General features: G+C 45.5%; 1 long non-coding RNA gene across 1 annotated transcript; it reads left to right on the plus strand.

Annotated features, from left to right (window-relative positions):
* The first annotated feature begins 12,653 nt into the window (after positions 1 to 12,653).
* Positions 12,654 to 16,064, plus strand: LOC109678975 (uncharacterized). The gene is made up of 2 exons (XR_012441258.1): positions 12,654 to 12,787; positions 15,824 to 16,064. It is a non-coding gene; the product is annotated as an uncharacterized lncRNA (long non-coding RNA).
* The last annotated feature ends 545 nt before the right edge of the window (positions 16,065 to 16,609 follow it).

Here is a 16,609-nt window from a genome sequence, read left to right on the forward strand (position 1 = left end):
TCTGTGCCTTTTTCTCTTTTTTTGTTTCCCTTTTCTCCCCCCACCCCCCTTTTGGGTTTGAACTCAGGGTCTCACTCTTGCTAGGCAGGCATTGTACCATCTGAGCCACTCTGCCAATCATTTTTTAATGTTATGTGATTTTTGCCGTAGGGTCTTGAGAGCTGTTTCCCCTAGCTGGCCTCAAACCATGATCCTTCTGATCTCTGCCTCCCAAGTAGCTAAGAGTAGGTGTGAGGCATTGGCACCCAACTTTATCATTGCCTTATTCTTGAAGGAAATCTCTGGATTGTTTTTCTACTCTTCTCCCCCCTTTTCCCCCCACAGTACTGGGGTTTTTAAACTCAGGGTCTACATCTTGAGCCACTCTACCAACCCTTTTTTTGTGGTAGGTTTTTGCAAGATAGGATCTCACAGAACTGTTTCCCTGCGCTGGCTTAGAACAACAATCCTCCTGATGGCTGCTTAATGAGTAGCTAGGATTACAGGTGTGAGCCACTGGCTTGCTATTCCCTATTTTTAAAAAGTACCTATGTTATATAATTCTCTAAGGTTGGAGTAAGCAGTAGTATCTGAATTTAAGCAGTAGTGTCTTCTTGTAACCCAGCACTTGGGAGCCTGAAGCAAGATCATGAGTTCACCAAGGCCTCATAATGAGACCCTGTCTGAAAAAAAACTTAAAAAAAAATCCAGTGGCACCCCTATAATCCTAGCTACTTGAAGCTGAGATCAGAAGGATCTTGGTTGGAGGCCAGCCCTCGCAAATAGTTCACAAGACCGCCCTCTTTAAAATAACTAGTGCAGAATGAACTGGGCATGTGCCTCAAGCCCATCAAGCCGTAAAGCACTTGCTTTGCAGGCATAAAGCCTTGAATTAAGCACCATTCCCGCCCAAAAAAAAAAAAAAACACTGTCAAGAGTAATCAAATCAAGTAAATCATTTTATCTCCTTTCAGTTTTAACCTATGGTACATAAATCAAAATGTATTTCTAGTGTCCCATGGGGCTTAGTTTTTATTTTTAAAATAAGTATTTTTAAAAATCATTCTCTAGATGAGTTTATTTTGGGGATTTTGTACTGGTTGTGTATGGCAGCTCTTCCCATTTTCATCAGATCAAATTTTTTTTTTTTTTTTTAGTGGGACTGACTGGTGTTTGAACTCAGGGATTCATGCTTGCAAAGCAAGTGTTCTAATACTTGAACCACACCTCTAGTCGATTTTTCTCTGGTTATTTTGGAGCTAGGGCCTTCACCGAATATCCTCCTGCTCTTAGCCTCCCAAGTAGCTTGTAGATTACAGGTGTGAGCTACCAGCACCTGGCCCTTCGATGACATTTTTTGTGTAGATTTTCTGTTTTTCACTTTTGTGGATTGAGGCAGTACTTGGCTTGAACTCACAGTTTGTACATGCTAGGCTGGCATCCTGTTGCTTGAACCACACCCCCCAGCCCTCTTTTGCTTTAGCTATTGTTTAGATAGGGCCTTAAATTTTGCCCAAACTGCAATCCTCCTACCTGCTGCCTCCCCATTAGCTGGGGTCACACACACACACACACACACACACACACACACACACACAAACACACACACACTACTTGGTTAGATACTAAGTTTATGTGCCAGTTTATATATAGTTTGTTTAACTTACAGTACCAAATTATGATAGTTCAGTCTATGTGTATCAAATTTATAGTGACATGAAAACAATAAGCACTCACTAGAATTGTACTTTGAATTTTGAAATACTCTTCCTTCTAGGAATTGTGAAATTCTTTCCTGGCATCACACTCTGTAGTGTCATCTCTATCCCAGGCTCACTGTACAGTTGAATATGAAAATCTCCCCATAGTCTCCTGTGTTAAATGTCTTGTCCTGCTGCTCCTTTGGAAGGTGGTGGAAACTTGAGGAATTTGGGCCTAGTTAGGGAAGTAGGTCACTGGGGATATATATATCTTGTTCCCCAGCACCTTCCTGGTAGCTTCAGCCACACCACACTCCCCTCCCTCCACCCCAACATGTTGTTTCTGCCTCACCCCAGGCCTAAAGCAATAGACTATAAAGCATGAGCCAAAATAACTTCCTTCCTTTTAAATTGTTTCAGATATTTGTTACTGCAAGGAAAAAGTGATGAACCCAACCCATTCCCACCACCTTTGCTAACACTTCTCTCAGAGCCACCCTGGCCTTATTTGTTGCTAACTCAAGCCTTAGAACTGGCACTTCCCTCCCCTGAAAGGAAAATATGACTAGTTCTTTGCATCTTTTAGTACTCAATGTCCTTGAAGGGTGCCACTGCAATACTCTGTCCAATGGGCCTCTCCAGCCCCATCCTCTAATTTCTCTCATGAATTACAGCACTAATTTCTCTCTGAAGTCATTACAAGTTTTGTTTATTGGCCGATGTTTGTATCCCCTGGCTTACCAGCTCTAGAATTTAAGGTTCCCCATGCCTAGAATAGCATGGGCAAGCATCCTAGGAGGAGACATCAGGTGCCACAGGTCACTAGGAGACCTGACAAGGGCCTTTCAGCCTTATCCCTCAGAGATTCTCACTCAGCAGACACAGGATAGGACCCTGATGCAGAATACTGATAGTCATGTTCTGTCAGCATCATGGGCAGGCAGTGGTAAAGAATTGATACTCTACTGTCTGAATTCAGTAAATAACATGGAGAATTCAGCACTTTTTTTTTTTTTTTTTTTTTTTGTGGACTGGTGTTTTAACCAGGGCCTACACCTTGAGCCTCTCCACCAGCCCTTTTTTGTGATGTTTTTTTTTCCGAGTTAGGGTCTCACAAACTATTTGCCCAGGCTGGCTTTGAACCTCAATCTCTGATCTCTGCCTCCAGAGTAACTAGGATTACAGGCATGAGCTGCTTGTGCCTGGCAATGTTTGACACTTTATTTAAAATATTTTAGGTGGTTTTCTCTAAGAAAGGGTAATAGAAGTGTTTTGAGCACACTTAAATAAGGCCAGGTGCAGTGAAATGTTTGGTAGATCAGGGATATTAAATTCATTGTAAACTTAATGGTATACTAACTGATGGTGGGCCCATCAGGACAGGATCTCATCATGACCTGAGAAACATGTATTGATTAATTATTTCAAGTGTTAAAGAGACACAGTGAGCAACAGAATGATGATTTCATCTGATTTTTTTTTTCTGGGCTGCAGGCAGATTATTCCAAAGATAGCTACCATGATTCAATAAATGAGCAATCATTAGTGATGTCCTGTGAATGGATGTGTAGCACACATCCACTGGCCTTCTTGTAGTTATATAATTACCTTCATAGTGTAAACACAATCAGAGATATTACAGTTGGTTCACATTCAAGATTCCATGAAAGTCAAGCAAATACCCATAGCAGACAATTTTATGGGATCTTTTGGGTCTTCACCTGGGAGTGTAATTGGTGGGTGATAGGGGAAGTCACCATCTGTTCACATGGAGGAGTGCTAATCAGACCTCCCAAGCATTTGTGCCAATGGATTGATTTATGCATGAGTGTTATTAGCAGAGTCTTGTTTGCCAAGGGTTCTTTGTGGCTCCTGTGAGAACAGAGTAGAGGACAAGTATGGCTTGCGGAGAAAGATGGTGAGTGGTGGGAGTGGGTTCCTGGAATGGGGATAGTGGAGGGATTTGGAACTTGATTTATAAGGGAAGTAGACTATAACCACCACACTTCTGCATTTGTCTGGGGGAGTGTTTTGCGTTTTGGTGGTTGTACTTGGGATTGGATGCAGGGCCTTGTACATTGGAGGCAAGCACTTGAACCACATGCTGAGTTCATGCTGGAGCTTGAACTCAGGGTCTCATGCTTTCTAGGCAGGCACTGTACCACTTGAGCCATTCCACCAGCCATGTTTTGTGTTAAGATACTTTCGAGGTAGGGTGAGAACTATTGCTCCCACTGGCTTGGAAATCATGATCCTTCTAATCACTGCCCCCAAGTAGCCAGGATTACAGATGTCAGCCACCAGTGCCTGGCCCCACCACTCTAAGTAAATGTCTGTGCTGTCATCGACAACCAGATCTCCAGCTCTGCACTCACTAACAGGGTGCCCAAGAGTTGTATTGAGTTCTAACACCACCTGGAGTGTCTGACCCCATGGGTTTTATGGTTCAACCCCCAAGACCACTCTCAGGTCAGATGCCAGTAAAACAGGGTGTGCAGGTGTTGGAATTAAAGTCCCTCTGGTGCCAAAAACAGACACAGGAGAGACAGAAGATCTTGCCAAGGCAATTTCTTTTGGTCAAAAGGGTGCAAGCATGTACTCACTCCAGCTGATCAGACAGGAGAGCACAAAATGATTGACAGTGGCTTCTTATATCCCTGACCCAGTTGTACCTGCCCCTTACCTGGGTTTTGTCCAGGTCAAAGTTTCACGATCTTTCTCAGTTGGCTTGGGGGATGGGTTAGGTCGCGTGATTTGGCGGGCAATTTTCACAGGCAATGGGGCTGTACAAGAATCTGGAAGAAGAAACTGGAACCCTTTAAATAATGCAAGTCACCTAAGATGGCAACCTGAGGAATTTTAAGTACTCTAACAGGGTGACATATACTTTGATAGAAAAGATCAGTTTTTTTACACTTTCAATCTTGTGGTCTTGTTCCTTTTTTCTCTACTTGTATGCTTTTTTGTTTTTTCTTTATCATTTGTGCCTATATTAAGTTCTTTTTGCAGTTACCACAAGTTTTCATAAAATCTTATGGTTATATTCTTATAATTTTAGCAAACAAAAATTTAGCTGTAATTGCATACAAATTCTCTATACTTCTGTCCTTCCCATTCCACATTTAATACTGTTTATGTTCACAGGCAGTGGGGCTGTACAAACACTGGAAGAAGAAACAGGAAGCCTTTAAACAATGCAAGTCACCTAAGATGGCAACCTGAGGAATTTTAAGTAATCTAAGAGGGTCCATATACTTTGATAGAAAAGATTGTTCTTCTTACAGCAGGGCTCCCACATTCCTGCCCAACGTGGCTGGTAGTCAAGTTCCCACAAAGTCCCACTCCCTTTCTGTTGGCAGATATACTAACGTGACTCACAGGACTAAGGAAAACAGTTGTTTTTGTTTTACTGTGTTCCGTTTATGACAAAGTATGCATCCCAGGAAGAGCCAGATGGAAGAGAGGTGCACAGGGCAGGAGGTACGGGAAAGGAGCTGTGAGAATCTTCCGTGAAGCACACAATCTGCATGAAGGACACAACCTCCCAGCTCCTCCCTGCGCTCCCCAGCAAGAAGTTCCCAATAGCTCATCGGTCATGGCTTTTCTTGTAGGTGTCTGCTGTACTCACATGATTGATTGGCTCTATGACCAGTGATGAGCAACACAGTCTTTCATTCCATTTTCTATGCCCAGAAGTGGTCTGGGCATGACTGGGCATTCCAACACTATGACACAAGATAAATGATTTTTTTTTTTAAAGTTCCACATTTTAAGCATGCCAGGTCTGGCTACCTGGCCATTCTTTATCCTGAAGTTGCTTAGGGCTCCAGTGCCACTACAAGCTCATTACCATGAAAAAGACAGTCTTCACTCCAGAGATGCCTAGGGGCTTAGAAGCTGTTGGATTAGAAACCCTGGATCAAGGCCAGAAACTAATAGTCATTGTGTACCCTCCATGAGCAGGTCCTGTGCAGGTTATGCAGAATTGCATCAGTGAATATGTCCTTGGTACTGACCCAAATTTATCACCATCTATCTTCTAACACCATTTTATGTGTGTAATTTAAATGGAGGGGTGAGAGCTTCTGGAGGGTTCAACCAGGGTTGCATAAAGACTACTAGAAAGGGCAAGGTGTTTCTAGTATGCTAAGAATTTACTGCAGGGATAACAATGGCTCATGGTGGTGGGGAAGTGTGGAGGGACCGTTTCAAAAGGTTAAATACCCTAAAAGTCCTCAGGCACAGAGCACTTGGTGCCAACCACCAAGTGGGAAGGTGAGGCAACTGCTGACAGGTGAAAAGGAGAGTTGTTGACATTTGCTTAGTTGATTTCCATCCCAGTTGGATCATATGAAAGTAAGTTTGCAGGCATCCCTGCATGCTCCATGACATAATTCTTTGCCAGTTTGTAAATGCATATGGAGTATCTTAGAATTTTCCTTGTCTACATGTTAGAAATAAGACCCCTGAAAACCATCAGGGTCATAATTGAAGACAGAAATGGAGATTTGTCTTGACAAGGCAAAATTTACTTCTGCAGAAGGGTGCATAGGCACATGGGCACTGCACATACAAAGGGGCAGGCAGTCTCTCCCTCTTATATTCCTGATACGACTGACCCTGCCTCTTGAACTGCATTTGTCCAGGTCAAAATTTCACAATCTTCTTGATTGGCTCAAATTCCATACTAACTTGGGGGAGGGGTTAAGGTACACAGCATGGAGGGCAATTTTCACAGGCAAAGTGACTTAGCAAGAATCCAGAAGAACCTGAAACTACAGACAATGCAGGTAATTAAAATGGTGACACACTTTGATACAAATGACTGCTTTCTCACATACATTGCAAGTAAACACAGAAGGAAATCAGGGCCGCTTCTTGTTTCAAATTCAAGGAACTGGATTCAGCGTCATCATCTTATTTAACTCATCAACACTGGTGTACAACAGGTGAGTACCTGCAGTGGGGGGTAGAGGCCTGAGGCCAGGGACTCCAAGCCCAGGCCAATCATGGGGCTGCAAAAGGAGGACAATGAGCGTCCCTTGATGCTTCCTAGGCAGCTGTTCTCCCCTGCATGTGGCCTCCACCTGCTCAGAACAAGGACAGAAGGAGTGGGGACAGTGAGAAGTTGCAGTGTTGAACAGCAGGAGACCCACCTTTCACATGGTTGGCGTTCTGTCTTGAGGTTGAACTCTGGCTGCCTTTGAGCAGTTTTCAGAACTGTTGTTTTGAACATGCATAGAGTTGCTAGAGTCCAACTGTGATTTCCATATATGAATAAAGTCTGTGAATGTAAGTCTTAGTACAAGGATTTGTTGGGTCTGGATACCTAAGGCAGATGAGTGAGTAACCCATCCCCCTTGGAGAGCACCATGGGAGGGACTTATAAATCTGCATTCCTGCACCCTGAGCAGGAGATGCAGGGTCTCTTGAATCTGCCACGGGGCTGATAAAATGCTCAGAGTTGTTGCCCCCCACCACTCTCAGTAAGGGGCAAACAGACCAGCCCATCTAAGAGAGACCCCATGCAAATACATGGCCAATAAAAAAATACACCTAACCAATACCCTAACCCAGGGTTAAAGTGCCCATAAAAACCCCAGATTTCACCTGAGCAGGGAGTTACTGGCTTCTGGGCTCTGCTACACTTCTCTAGCTGTAGCATTTCCTTTCTAATAAATCCTACTTTATATACCGGCTTTGGGTCTTCGTTCAGCTGCCTCAGTAGCCAGTTCCCTGGCCTGTGAAAGCAAGGACCCTCGACCCCGGCCTGCAACACTTTGACACCAACATGTAACATTTGACGATGCACGAAGGGACCTTTCCTCTGAACTAAGGTCAGTATAGGTTGTGCCAAACTGGGAAAGGCTGCCTAGGAAGTGACTGTGATTGTCTGGCACTCTGGTGGAGTCTATTTTCCAGGAGAATCCCCCAACACAGCCTAACTACAGTGGACCTCTCAGAATGACTCTCTCTCTCTCTCTCTCTCTCTCTCTCTCTCTCTCTCTCTCTCTCTCTCTGTCTCTCTCGTTAAGGAGGGTTTCTCCCTTGGGAATCTGAGGAAAAGCTACGAGCCCATTACAGCTGTAAGGCAGTCAACCTGAGGGAACTCAGGTGCCAGCCAATGCTGCATAGGTGGAGCCTGACTTCAGTGCACTGAGGCTTTTTTTCCTCTTAAACTCTCTCAACATCTGACTGGCCCTGAGGCTCAAAAGGCAGCTAAATCTCATACCCCTCCAGCCATGCCTGAGGCAAACAATCAGATCTCCTGTGCTTCCTTCATGTTTTCCATGGCCCAAGACTGGAGGTCACACCTTGCTTGCAGTGATACCAGTAATCCCTCATGTGTTGAGCCTGGAAACTCTTTTCCCCCAATCCTCAGCCTGTCCTTCCCCTTTCCCAAGCAGTAGAGGATGAATGGCCTCCCTCTTTTGTTCAACAGTAGACTTTGTTTCCATTGAGTTAAAAACACACAGCTGTTCTGCTCCCTCCCTAGTCCCGCCTTGTCCTTTATCTCTGTCTGTCTTCCCCTCCCTGGGCTTACTGGGACCCTGCCCTCCCATGAGGAAAAACTGAAATGCTGGCCATTCTTTGTAAGCCACAGGATAAACATGGGGAAGGAGGACCAGAAAAGCCCCTTATCAGTGACCAGTCCCCCACTCCTACTGCTCCACCCTCTGCCCTGCCTCCTAAGCCACCCCAATATTCATAACCTCCTAATGGGTGCTTTCTCCTCAACAGGCAATGGTAGGAAGAGGGCGAGTCTATGTCTCCTCCCAACTATCAGATCTAAGGGAGATTGAAAAAAATCTGGGCAGCTATACTGATGCCCCAGACCAACACATCCAAGCCTTTATCTCTGTGCTCCAAGCTTTTGAATTGCCGTGGAAGAATATTTTGCTTCTACTAGACCAAACTCTTTCCTTATTAGAAAAACAATGTGTTCTGGCCTGGCCCAGCTACTTAGGTTGGAAATGATTACCATTTACAACAGACCCCAATACCTGTGGTGCCTGAAAATGAGGAGATAAATGTGCTCATACCTACAGGGGCACAAGCAGTCCCCTTGGCAGATCCACACTGGAATCAAAATGGTGAAGGAGATGAGTAGCATTGACTCCACTTCATTGATCTCATAGTAGAAGGGCTAAAAAGGGCCAAAGTCAAACCTCTAAACAATTCCCAGGTGACTGTATTACAAGGCCTTGAAGAAGCCCCCCTTACCTTTCTACAGTGTCTTAAAGACACTATCAGAAAGCATACCATGGTGGACCCAGAACTGCAGGTGGGAGAGGTTCTCCTCAAAGATAAATTTCTAACACAGTCCCAGATATTTGTAGAAAATTCCAAAAGTCAGTGGCTGAAGGAGAAAAATCATTGGACCAATTAATGCAGTTAGCCATGTCTGTATATAACCGGGACATTACTTAAAAAAAAGAAAAAGACAAGAAACACCATGACCTCATTGCAACTCTCAGAGATGGCCTCACTTGACTGGGGCTTGCATCCTGAACTTGCTGCCATTATGGACAGGAGGGGCACTTCCGCAGAGAATGCCCAAAAGGGGGATGGCCCAGGAAACAGCCCTACCACCCTGTGGGCCCCTGCCCGCTCTGCAAGGGTAACCACTGGAAGTCTAAGTACCCCCATCTCCCAATGGAAGGTGGGGTGCCACCTCCTATGTATTGATGGGTCCTGGGGCATCCTGTGCAGGCTCCACTTTTTAACATCGATGTTGAGGAGTCTCAGGTAGCCATAATGGTAGAGAAGGGGAAGGTCATTTTCCTTCTAGACAGTGGAGCCCATTTCTCTGTCTTACTTTCTCTCCCAGTCCCCAGTCCAATGACATGATTATTATTCAGGGCATATCTGACAAGCCCCTAGAACGCTATTTTACCCAGCCTCTGGCCTGCTGTTAGGGAGACCTCCTCTTCTGTCATTCTTTCCTCATAGTTCCTGGAATTCCAGTACCACTACTGGGACAGGATTTACCATTTCAACTAAAAGCTCAAATTCTCCTCCCCCCAGGCAACTGTCTCTGCTGCTCCCTGCTTCAGGAACAAACAGAGCCCACAGTGTGGACTGATGGGATAGGGAGCCAAAACAGCCTCCCTAGTCAAATAAAACTCAAAAATGCCTCACAGTTTCCACACCAAAAACAATATCCCCTCAAGTATGAGGGAAGATAAGGCCTCTTACCTATCATAAATACCCTAAAAAAACCGAGGGCTGCTAATTAGTTGCTCCAGCCCCTATAATACTCCTTTCTGTCCACAAGGGGACAAAAAAATGGGATTGGTTCAAGACCTCTGGCTCATTAATGAAGCAGTCATTCCCCTCCACCCAATTGTTCCCAATCTCTATACTCTGTTGGCTCAAATACCCTCAAAAGCCCAATATTACTCTGTACTAGATTTAAAGGATGCTTTCTTTTGCATTCCTCTGCATCATGACAGCCTCTGCCTTCAAAGATCCCACAAACCCTTTACAACAACTGATTTGGACAGTTTTGTCACAAGGGTTTAAAGACAGCCCTCATCTTTTTGGACAGCCCTAACCAAAGACTTATTAGATTGGCACTACCCAGAGGGCACCCTTCTTCAATATGTTGATGACCTACTTCTGTGCAGAGCCACAGAGACCCTCATCTGCAGGGCAACTGAGTCCCTTTTAAACTTTCTGGCCTTCCGGGGATACAAAGTCTCTAAAGAAAAGGCTCAATTATGCCTCCCACAGGTCAACTTCCTAGGTGTGGTCTTAAAGGGACAGACTCACTCCTTGGGTCATGTGGGAATCTACCCAATTCTCCTTTTTCCACTTCCCCAGACCATAAAGCAGCTTAGAGCTTTCTTGGGAGTTACAGGATTTTGCAGGAACTGGATCCCTAAATATGCAGTCCTTGCCAGGCCTCTATTCCAGCTCCTAAAAGATGTTCAGTGAGGCTCTCAATCCCTTTAAGAATGGGACCCTAAAAACAAAGGCTTCTTAGGCCCTCAAACTGTCACTACAAACTGCCCTGGCCTTGAGCTTACCTACCCAAGATCATTTCCAACTATATATCTATGAAAAGTGGGGGACAGCCCTAGGAGTACTGACCCAGCTCCAAGGGCCAACTCCACAGCCAGCAAAATATCTAAGCAAAGAACTAGACTGTGTCAAAAGGGTGGCCTGGGTGCTAAAGGGCCCTGGCAGCAACCTGCCTCCCTGAGGCCCAAAAATTAATTCTTGGACAGCCCTTAACCATATATACTCCACATGATCTAGGGGACTTCTAGCAGCTAAAGGAGGACTATGGTCATCAGACAACAGGCTGCCTAAGTATCAGGTCCAATTGTTAGAATGTCCAGATGTGAGCCTTTGGGTGTGCTCTGCCCTAAATCCAGCATTGGATGTATGAGGGGGACCCACTCGTACATTCCTGTGAGGAAGTGCTATCTGATTATTATTCAGTTAGGCCCGACCTCCTTGACCAGCCACTCCTGGACCCAGACCTCACTCTCTTCACAGATGGAAGTTCATTTGTTGGGGAGGGAATTAGAAGAGCAGGGGCAGCTGTGGTCTCTCTCACTGAAACCCTATGAGCTGAACCTCTGCCTGCTTCCACTAGTGCCCAACTGGCTGAACTGATGGCTCTCACTAAGGCATTACAATGATCTGAGGGAAAAACTGTTAACATCTAAAAAGAGTCTAAATATGCTCTCCTGATCCTGCATGCTCATGCTGCCCTTTGGAAAGAGCGAGAATTGTTAACTACTGAAGGATCTCCTATCAAACATTCCAAGGAAATCTTAAACCTCTTAAAAGCAGCTTTACCTCCAAAACCAATAGCAGTAATACACTGTCCCGGGCATCGAAGGTCAGAGGATCAGGTTGCTAAGGGAAACCAGAGCTGATATGGCAGCAAAGGAGGCCGCTAGGAGACCTTATGTTCAGGCCCCTGTCTTGTGGGAAAAATCCCTCCTCTGTTCTGAACCTCCCCTATACTCACCTGCCAAACATTCACAGGCTTCAGAGACAGGTTAGTGCTTAGATCATAGAGGATGGTACATAGCTCCTGAGGGCAAATTATTTCTCCCACAAAGTAGCCAATAGAAGGTCCTAAAAATCCTACATCAGACCTATCACTTGGGGGTCCATAAGGCTACTATTTCAGGGGATAAAACTCGGAGAGACTCTCCAAGATACTCTTACAGGATGTGAAATCTGTCAGTGTAACAATCCCTGCAACGCTGCCCTGCCTATCCCTGGAACTCAGAGGCGGGGGACATATCCAGGGGAGGACTGGCAGCTTGACTTCACCCACCTACCTGGGGGCCTAACCTCTAGATTGCTCCTGGTTCTGGTGGATACTTTACTGGATGGGTTGAAGCAGTCCCCTGCTCCTCTGAAAAGGCCCAAGAAGTAATTAAGGTGCTAATTAGCGAGATTATCCCTAGATTGGGACTCTCCAAAGTGACAATGGCCTGGCCTTCTGAACCCAAGTCACTCAGGGAGTCTCTAAGGCTTTGGGAATCAAATATCATCTCCACTGTGCCTGGAGACCCCAATCCTCAGGCAAGTTTGGGGGAGCCAATGGATTACTCAAGAGACACCTGTCTAAATTGGCTCAGGAAACTCACCTTCCCCAGCAAAATTTACTACCTCTAGCCTTAATACGACTCAGAAATACCCCAAATAAAATGGGCCTTACTCCCTTTGAGGCCTTGTATGGGAGACCCTTTCTCCAAAACGATTTCATTTTAGATGCTGAAGTAACAAACCTGGTCTCTCCTATCACACAACTAGCCAGGTTTCAACAGGTTCTCTCTGAAGTAGGGAGTGAGGAGCCTCAAGGCCTCTGCCCAGCTGCCTGTAGTCCTTATCAAACTCCCCCATAACTCCTAAGGTCTCTCTGAACCCCCTTGGGAAGGACCACACCCAGTCTTGTTATCTACCCCCACAGGAATTAAGGTTGCTGGACTAGACTTCAGGATTCATATCTCCTGAGCCAAATGTTGGACACCAGAGCCTGACACACTCACCCCAGAGGCACAGCCTGCTCCACCAGCCTGCTCCTGTGAGCCAGTGGAAGACCTCAAATATCTTTTCAAAAGGATCACCTTGTACAGGTAAACTATGCCTTCACTTCCTCCCTTTTTGTGGGCTGTTTTTATTCTCATCTCATCTCATCCCCTTTCTTCTGAGTGTTGGCTTGTGGGCAACTTCTCCTCCGGAGTGAGTATGGCCCCAAAGGAGTAGCCTTGAGTGGTGGACATCTTGTCCTGTGTACCCTGCTCTCTGTGCTCTCCTTCCTCTTATAGTCTGTGCTCTGGCTGTGGGTCCCCCTCCCTGCCCTCATGACTGCAGTTACTACAACGCTGCACCAGTTGTTCCTAAGCAACCTTCACTGTTTAAAAATGGACAACTATATGGCAAGGCATTAGGCACAGTCTTTGTTGGCATTCCCACCCAATGCCTAGGAAGAGCAGGCCAATGGATCTGTTGGCCACAGGAGGGACAGAGAAAAAAAATTTTAGAAATGAGACTATAAAAACAAATGCCAAAATACTTACTGACATGTCACAGGGGGATCATGTAAATGATGTGCGACAGAGACTCCCACTGCCCACTCCCCCTCCCAGAAAACATTACAACTCCCGCAGCCTCAGCCACCCATAAATCTAAATTCCCAGCTGTTCAGGTTACTCAACTCTGCCCATCATCTTTTAAATTCTACAAACCCCTCTTTGGCTGAGGATTGCTGGCTTTGTCTCTCTCCAAGCCTTCCACAGGTATTGGCAACCCCATGGACTCACTTGAGGTCTCACCAGGTAATAAATTAAACCCTCTCTTAAGAAAACCTAGTAATACCAATATAAACCTAACCCATCCTGCTCCCCAGTGCCTCCAAAGCTTACAGGGGTCAATTCCACTGGGGGAAATTTCCAAAAACTTTTGTATCAATATCACACAGTCAACAAATAACACTTAGTGTTTATTTTCTCCTGGAACTTATTTTGTTTGTGGAACTGCAGCCTACACTTGCCTACCTCCTGGCTGGAAGGGAACCTGTACTAAGGCTCTCCTAATCCCACAAATCGATGTTGTTCCTGGTAATCAATCCCTTCCTATTCCTCTAGAGGCATACACTTGGTTAAAAAGAGGGATTCAAATCATTCCCCTACTGATAGCTATGGGGATCATGGCTGGAATACGTACTGGCACTGGGGGCATTTCTTTGCCAATCTGTACCTATCAACAGCTGTCAACAGAATTTAATAATGACATAGAACAGGTCACTCAGTCCATAGAGGCTTTACAAAACCAGGTAGATTCACTTGTGTCAATAGTGCTCCAAAAGGGTGGAATGTGCCTTTTCCTAAATGAGGAAGGTTGCTTTTATGCTAACAAATCTGGGGTGGTCAGAGTCATGGCCCAACAGTTAAAAGAACATGTAACAAAAATGAGACAAGAGCTAGCCAATTCGTGGTCCTTCTGGAACAACATATGGGGCTGGGTCCTTGGACACTACCCCTGGCTGGCCCACTTTTTATGCTCCTAATACTCCTATTTGTCCTTGTATAATAAATGCTCTCTCAGGATTCATATCTCAACAGACCCAGTGGATCAAACTCCACTCCTTAGTCAAGGAGTACTCACCTCTGCCTGTACGTGAGCCCTCCAACCTGTCCTATTGGGGCCCCTAGAGATTACACGGGTCAACCCCTGAGACAAGTACCACCTCCACCATCCCCCATCACCCCATTGTCAGCATGAAACAGCTAGATGAGTCATTGCCCATCTCCCCAACAGCAGTTGGGTACTTGTCTGAGAGGGGGGTACTTGTTGAATACCTAAGACAGATGAGTGAGTAGCCCATCCCCCATGGAGAGCACCATGAGCCCTGCACCCTGAGAAGGAGTTATAAATCTGCATTCCTGCACCCTGAGGGGGAGATATATGGTCTCATAAATCTGCCACAGGGCTGATAAACAAAATGATCTCAAGGTTGTTCCCCCCCACCATACTCACTAAGGAGCAAAGAGACCAGCTCATCTAAGAGAGCCCACATGCAAATACATGGGCAATAGAAAAAACCCACCTAACTGATACCCTAAGCCAAAGTTAAAGCATCCATAAAAAGCCCTGGCCTTCACCTAAGCAGGAGCTACTGGCTTCCAGGCTCCACTGCAGTCCTCTAGCTGTAGCCTTTCCTTCCCTCTAATAAATCCTACTTTATATACTGGCTTTGGATCTTCATTCAGCTGCCTCAGGAGCCATTTCCCTGGCCTGTGAAGGCAAGGACCCGCAACCCCAGCCTGAAACTCTTCGACACTGACATGTAACAGATTGACAAAGGAGTCTCCTGGAGAAAGGGTTTTTAGTTTGTCTCATATTTTATATCAGAATGTTAACAAGACTCTAGGTAAGGGTATCCCTCTGGTGAATGTTAAGGTGTTGAAGGAGGAAGAGTTTCCACACTGGGAGGAGGAGCTGCAGGCATGCTGAGGTCCCCATAGTTAAATCACCACTGTCCTGTATCAGCCCCAGGACTGATGCTCTGAGGGGCTCCGTGTCAACATTCAGCCTGACTGTCAAGCCTGGTGTTGGGTCTGGGGGATCAGAAGACAAAATAAGCCAGCACCCCATCCCTCATGAAAGCACTGTGGACCCCCATATCCTGTAAAGAGACAGGTGCTTTCACAAGTCATGGTTCCCTGGGATGCCTCAAAATGCCACAAGGATGATAAGCAGGAGGCTTTCACAGAACTGTGTATATGTTCCTACATAGATATGTTAAGAGACCAATCCACTCCTGGCTCCTGCACCTCCCCTCCCCAACAGTGTGTTCCTAAAAAGATATGTCAAAAAGCCACTCCATCCCTGATTCCTAACTCCCCTCCCCAAGAAAAAGGACCAAATTTAAAAAAAAAACCTTTGTGAATGACAAGAGAGCTACCAATTTTCTGGGCTCCCTGTCCATCTCTAAGGGCAACTTTTCCTTTCTCTCCAATAAATCCTACTTGTGTGCTGACTTTGTCATCCTGTAAGAAAAATGATCTTTTCTATCAAAGTATTTGTTACCCTTTTAGATTACTTAAAAATTCCTCAGGTCTCCATCTTAGGTGACTTGCATGTTTAAGTGTCTTTGCTTCTTCTTCCAGATTCCTGTATGACTCCATTGCCCACCAAACTGCATACCCTAACCCATCCCCCAAGCTTTTTAGCCAATCGGGAAAGTTTGTGAACCTTTGACCTGGACAAATCCCTGGTGAGGGGCAGGTATAACTGTGTCAGGGAAATAAGGAGGAGCCACTGTCAACCATTTTGTGCTTGTATGTTTGCTTAGCAGGAGTGAGCACATGCTTGCACCCTCTTGATCAAGAAAAATTGCCTTGTCAAGATTTTATGTCTCTTGTGTGTCTGTTTTCAGCACCAGAGGGTTATTAATTCCGACAATTTGGGGTTTCATCTGGGCCTTCCCCAAGGAGACCCATCCTGCTGCCTCATTGTGGCAGCCCCAAGGTTCAGCTGATGGTGGCAACTTTCCAGATCTGTGAATCAACTTGGACTCCTGAATTTCTTGACAATACAGGTAAATGAGCTCTGAAGACAGGAACCGTGGTGACCACATGAGTTTTGTGCACAAACCAAGACAAGAAACATCACAGGGGTGACCAAGTAATGTCTTAGTGGTTGGGATATTGGGGCTGTGCGATGTGTGAATGAGACGTGTCATGTGACATGTGGTGAAAGTGGAGTCCTGATCCATAGTTCTGAGGTGACCTCATGCTACTTGAGGTGGATTATATTTTTAAATCTAATCCAGGTCAGGACCTGCAGGCTACCAAATGATGCCTCAATCTCCCACGAAGGATATGGGCAGAGACTGACAAAGTGAAGAAGAATCAAAGTGCAAGAAACCTCCAAGGCAATGGGGAGAGGGGTTG

Source organism: Castor canadensis, chromosome 14, assembly GCF_047511655.1.
Source record: "Castor canadensis chromosome 14, mCasCan1.hap1v2, whole genome shotgun sequence".
Taxonomy (NCBI): Eukaryota; Metazoa; Chordata; class Mammalia; order Rodentia; family Castoridae; genus Castor; species Castor canadensis.